Raw genomic sequence first — 6797 nt, forward strand, 5'->3', positions numbered from 1 at the left:
AATCTTACCTTCCAGAACATCATTGTCCACTTTATGTCTGGTGGCTTTTCAAATAGGTAAGAAATGATATGCTATGGAATGTTGATAATTGCGAATGGATGTTCCTTACTTTTTCTATATAGTTGCCACCATGTGCTGTAGATTGAAGAATTAATTCCACAATAATCCAATACCGTCGATCAAAAGATAATGCAGCAGAATTAAATTCGACTGAAAATATTGTTTCAACACAATGACTGACTTTTACAGAGCGACTCTAAAGTAGAATCTTCCAACGTTAGATGTAAATGTATCTTTCAATATTGTACTATTTTGGCCTGTTAGATACGTTTTTAAACAAATTGAAAAATTCATCTCAAAAAATGTTCTTGAATGAATAATCTAATTGTTTTCCTTTCTTTTTCATATAATTTACATTTTCAGAATTTCATCTTACACCAGTGCCAGCTTCCACAGTTTCACTTTTAGACGTAGCATATTTAATAACATTATTCGCATTCTCTCATTCTCCTGGTTTATAAATCACAAAACATTAAATACCAAAAACAAGCATTGATATGATGTGTAAGAAACCAGGGTTAACACATATTAATCCCTCATTTCAAGGAAAAGTTGCTATATTTTGAAAGAACTGTCACACATTTAAAAGCGGTCCAAAGGCAACTACTATGAAACTATGGTTGAAGGTAGCTTGTCATAGAATCTCTTATACATGTTGATGTCCAATGATAAAACATGTTTTCTCATTATCGACAGAATACCATTACGTCAAGCATTAGTATATTAATATTCCAAACTGTTAAAATGTCTTAGACCTGGGACTTCAAAGACATCTGTGCTTAACGAGTGTTTTTGACAATTTGGAGGTCACCGCAATATGTTGATAACTGAATTTACAATTTTCTGCCAAAAATATAAAAAGTATTCTGTTCTTTGACAGAAGACAGTGTAGTCGATCTCAAATCAGCTCTAGTCTCTGGGTTTTCATCCTCTTATCTGTATCGACCTGTTGATGAGTCCAAGAGGAAGAATACAGTCAGTCTAACCTGACCTTTCACCTTGGAAGAAAATCTGCATGAGCATGCTTCAATTATCTTGTCAGCATTTCGGCCTTCTTCTGGGTATTTGCTCTCAAGACTATAAGAGGAAGATTGGAAAAGTGAGCATTAGAGAGAGGCGAGAAAGAACGATAATATGGATTTTTATTCTATCTATAGATTAAGATTTACGCCACTGAATCGAATACGATTATCTTCTATCCACTCACAATATTAGAGGATTTACTTCCAAGCTGTAAGTAATAATATTATGTATGCATCTGCGTCATTGCTCGAGTTTCTACCGTGGCTATTTTGCTTCAGTTGCTATATTTACCAAATCCTCCGCATAAAGTTAATTTCTTTTCAATACGGGTCGTCAGATTGAAGTCACACATTATGCTACAAGATCTCTTCCATTTGTCAAATGGGTCATAGAGCAATATATGAGAACGTAACCAATTGATGACGTAGTACGCAAGAATCATAGGCCGGTTAACGACATGGTACACAAAATTAATGATATCTGACTCATGCCCTTCAGAGAAACTAGATGTGACCAGTGAAATATATCAGTAAGAACTTACAAAAGTAGCAAGCTTTAAGACCGCTATTGTAAACCTACTGTTTACTTCGATACATAGTTTGATGTAACTTAAATTATGTTAATTTGACTGTCATGCAAACCATCACAGAATGGTTGAAACAAAGCTGACTTTTTTGAAAAAGCTGACTGATTTGGAGAAAAAAATCAACATCAAAGCATTATGTTATGATTTAATGAATTAGAATAAATGAACGATAACTAAAGGATAAAATTATTTTTGAGAAATCCTATATTTCTTACTAGTAAGATATATATATATATATATATATATATATATATATATATATATATATATATATATATATATATATATAATTTTAATATTTACCACAATGTTGGAGTCAGTCTACATCGATGTTTCAGGCCTTTTCAGCCATCGTCAGGACTATTTGTATCCAACACGATTCAATATATATATATATATATATATTATATATATATATATATATAATATATAAAATATTTACCACAATGTTTGTGACAGTCTACATTAATGTTTCAGGCTTAATTTGCCATCGTCAGGACTGAGTTGTTCTGTTGACTGTTGTTGTTTCTTGAAGTGGTTCCGGTTTAAAGTTAATTAACAAGAACTTCCGGCGATGTGGACACGTACCGTACATCTCACTTTTCGTGTTGAGTGTGGCTTCATGAGGGTGTTTGATTATAGAATATTTCTCTCCCAGGCATAAGCTACATTGTTTTGATGTTGGTGTGTATCCTGTTGCTTTAGATAAAATTTTCCATGAAATGTTGTGATCTAGTTTGTTGTCTTTTAATTTCCAAATATGTTCGCTGAGTTTTGTTGATGTTTTTTTGTTAGTGTTTCTAAATGTTGAGGTGTGGAGGTTGTATCTTGTTTTGAAATTATTTTCCTTTAGTCCCACATATTTTTCTTGCTTGTTTGTTTTAGTTTCGGTGACTGTGGCTTGGTAAATTAAACTTGATTCTAAACATTGTTTGTTTAGCGGGCAATGTTCCTTATTTCTGCAGTTGCATTTTCTGGTGGGTGGGTTTTGCTCTTGTCGGTGGTTTATTAATATTTTTTTGTTGTGGCTTGAAATTATTTGTTCTATGTTGCGCATACACGAGTAGCTTATTTTTATGGTATTCCTGTTGAAAGAAAATTGCACCTTCATCTCTTTCGACATTTGCGATTTTTACCCCTCCATCACCCCAGACTTACTAAACAAAGCATTGGAATTCGCAGCAAAATACACCAACATCACAGAAGAGGAAAAACACATCATCAAACACACCAAGCACAGCACACTATACTATGACAACACGCCGTGGACAAAGCGACATAATGATTTCGACGTAACAATGGGTTCATTCGACGGTGCTGAAACATGCGAACTGGTCGGACTCTACATCCTGTCACTACTGCAACATACACACACATACATCGGCCTCTATAGAGATGACGGACTCGCTATAACCAACAAACAACCAAGAGCGAACCAAAACATCAAAAAACAAATCTGTAAAATATTCCAAAACAACAATTTGAAAATCACGATAGAAGCAAACAAAAAACAGTTGACTTCATCGACATCACATTCGACATAAAATCCAATTCATTCCAACCGTTCAGAAAACCAAACAACACCATTAGCTACATTAATAAAAACAGCAACCACCCCCGTTCCGTCATTGAAAACATACCAAAAAGCATAGCACTGAGGGTGAGCAAACTTTCGGAAAACAGAGAGATATTCAACGTCGCAGCCACCCCCTACAAAGAAGCACTAACAAAAAGCGGATATATCACACCATTTGAATACACAGACGCCTCCCTCTCATGTAAACCCCAACACACAAGTGAAGAACGTAAAACAAGAAAACAACACATTACTTGGTTCAACCCACCTTTCGACAAAAACGTCAGCACAAACATAGGACAGCAGTTCCTGAAGTTAATTGATACACACTTTCCAAAAAACCACAAGCTACATAAAATTATCAACAGGAATACCATAAAAATAAGCTACTCGTGTATGCGCAACATAGAACAAATAATTTCAAGCCACAACAAAAAAAAATAATAATAAACCACCGACAAGAACAAAACCCACCCACCAGAAAATGCAACGGCAGAAATAAAGAACATTGCCCGCTAAACAAACAATGTTTAGAATCAAGTTTAATTTACCAAGCCACAGTCACCGAAACTAAAACAGACAAGCAAGAAAAATGTGTAGGACTAACGGAAAATAATTTCAAAACAAGATACAACCTCCACACCTCAACATTTAGAAACACTAACAAAAAAACATCAACAAAACTCAGCGAACATATTTGGAAATTAAAAGACAACAAACTAGATCACAACATTTCATGGAAAATTTTATCTAAAGCAACAGGATACACACCAACATCAAAACAATGTAGCTTATGCCTGGAAGAGAAATATACTATAATCAAACACCCTCATGAAGCCACACTCAACACGAAAAGTGAGATGTACGGTACGTGTCCACATCGCCGGAAGTTCTTGTTAATTAACTTTAAACCGGAACCACTTCAAGAAACAACAACAGTCAACAAAACAACTCAGTCCTGACGATGGCAAATTAAGCCTGAAACATTAATGTAGACTGTCACAAACATTGTGGTAAATATTTTTAAAAATAATAATTCGCTCCATTACTACATGTCGAGCACTTTTCGTACCATATTTGTATCAAACACGATTCAATATATATATATATATATATATATATAATATATATATATATATATAAAATTCAGCATATTCAGGAACCCCAAGGTGCAAATGTTCATGCTTATATCTGGACGTGCACGATGTGGCTTTAAAATGTTACATATTCGCCCCGGTAAAAGATATTTTACAAATGTATAAGCTCAGAAAAACCAATGTCATTGTTGTAATTTTTACTCCCAAACCAAGGTAAAATATAACAATATTAAAACAAGCTCATAAATGCGTTCATTTATCAGACCTGAAAATATGTACACGTCGGATAGAATCTTTAAACTAGTTATCTTGACTTAAAGAGAAAAATATGATCTTCAATTAAGAACGAAAACGACCTTCTTTGATCATCTTTATCGTATGTAATTCGGAACTCCGTGACAAATTATCATATCAACGGTAAATATCTTAAATTTATTAAGAGCTTGTTAACAGATTATTCAGACGAATGTTATTGTAAACGATTTTTGTGCGATACCCGAAATCATATTGAGCTTTGAGCTTTTTTTTATATATAGCGCAATATCCACCAAACGGGGTCCCTGGTCGAAAACAACATTTAACATTTAGAACGGAACATGACGCCTGTTAGCGATATTACAAATTTTTTTTCGAACAGAAACAACACTGTTAACGGCTAGATTCTCATTTTACACCTAAGTACGATGAGAGAATGTGAGTAAAGAGCCTTTTACAAGGACTCAACTATGCGCCGAGCGAGGCTCGAACCCAGGACCTTCCGAAAGCGAGTGTTATACCACTAGACCACATAGCCGCACAAGACCCGAGAGCCAAAAGACTGTGTCTACCTTGTCTACGAGGTCTTTCCTTTGTGGGACTATGAGCTCTAATGGATATGACACTCGCCATCGAATCTGATGATCCAGTGTTCAAGTCCCGCTATGAGCGACGCATAGTTGAGTGCTCGGACAAGGCTCGTTACTCGCATTTTCTCACCGTACTTAGGTGTAAAATGAGTACCTGGTCGTTGACAGAAATGTCAATGTCGAACTAATTGTAATATCACCTAACAGGTTTCATGTCTCGTCCTACATATTAAGTGCTTTTGTTGGTTAGGGACAACTTGTAAAGCGCGAGCACTTTTAGTGGATATTGCGCGACATTATTGCTCTAGTTGTTTTTTTTAATACTCTAGATCAATAAGTTTCCGATATCGGTATTGTATGGTCAGAGTAAATAAAACACACAAAATGAAAATCGAGGAACACAATAGTTTGGTAATAAGAAAAAAAATATTTATTCAGGCAATGTGAGCCATTTTTTAAATTATACTTATTAAATTTAAAGTTGTGTTTGAACAAAGGCATTAAATAGAAATTAATAACTATCAATACACAATTATATAATAAATTGTCCTTCGTAACCATGGGTCTATGGAGCCAGAGTTTATTCCGCTTTCTATAAAGCATGAAACGGACAATAGCAATTGCTTGTTACCCTTGGGATTGGACTCTAGTCTATTGCATGGTACTTCCTGTCAGATCTAACAGATTCAGCTGGCCAATCACTGCTGGGTTGACAGGGGATCAGAAAAAAATCTAAACTGCAAACGGTATCGATTTCGGTCCCTTTGCGAGTGAAGCGAGTGCCCTACCCACTGAGCTATTGGGACTTCAACACAATGATATATGTGACTTTGTTTCATAACAATGGTTACATGACATTAAAATAATAAATTGCATAGCAAATGTAAGAAAAGCCATAATAAAAGCTTTGAGTAATGAATTACATTATTGCAATAATTTATATAATAGTTTAGAACAATTGACTATCAGTATTGCTTTCTTTATTATACCTATCATTTATAAGATTCGTAAAATAGTATTATTACCATCATTGTTATTTTCGACATCAATATATCGACAGCCACTCTTAAACCATGAAAAGTACAATAATATATTTTCAATGTCATCAGTTTAATTTATTTTGTTTTCATAAATATAAACTTTACGCTATACAATAATTTTGCTAATAATATTCCCTATTCCCTGTAGTTAAATTTTATAACGAAGCTTTTTTGTTTCAATTACCTTGTTCAGACTTGTTTAGTGTATTTTTCTTTTAATCACCGAAACCTAAGTTCATAAAATCTGAGCCTCAAGATTGCAATAATTTTAGAGTGAATGAGCCAATGACTGAATACATTCAGATAATTGTTGTAGGCCACAGGGAAAATATTGCATTCAAACTCTCTGTGAAAAATGTAATTTGACGTTCTAAGATGTCTCCGACCAATAATTGCTCTTAAAGCTTTATTCATTAGTTTATGACGATGCAATGTATTTTTTCTTATTCAATTTTTCATTGATGTACTATTTTTAAGATGCAATTAAAAAGCATATATCATAAATATATATATATATATATATATATATATATATATTATTATATATATATATATATATATATATGCCCA

The sequence above is a fragment of the Berghia stephanieae genome, chromosome 5 (assembly GCF_034508935.2).
Source record: "Berghia stephanieae isolate SIO BIC M18660-M18661 chromosome 5, UCSD_Bste_1.3, whole genome shotgun sequence".
NCBI classification, from domain to species: Eukaryota; Metazoa; Mollusca; class Gastropoda; order Nudibranchia; family Aeolidiidae; genus Berghia; species Berghia stephanieae.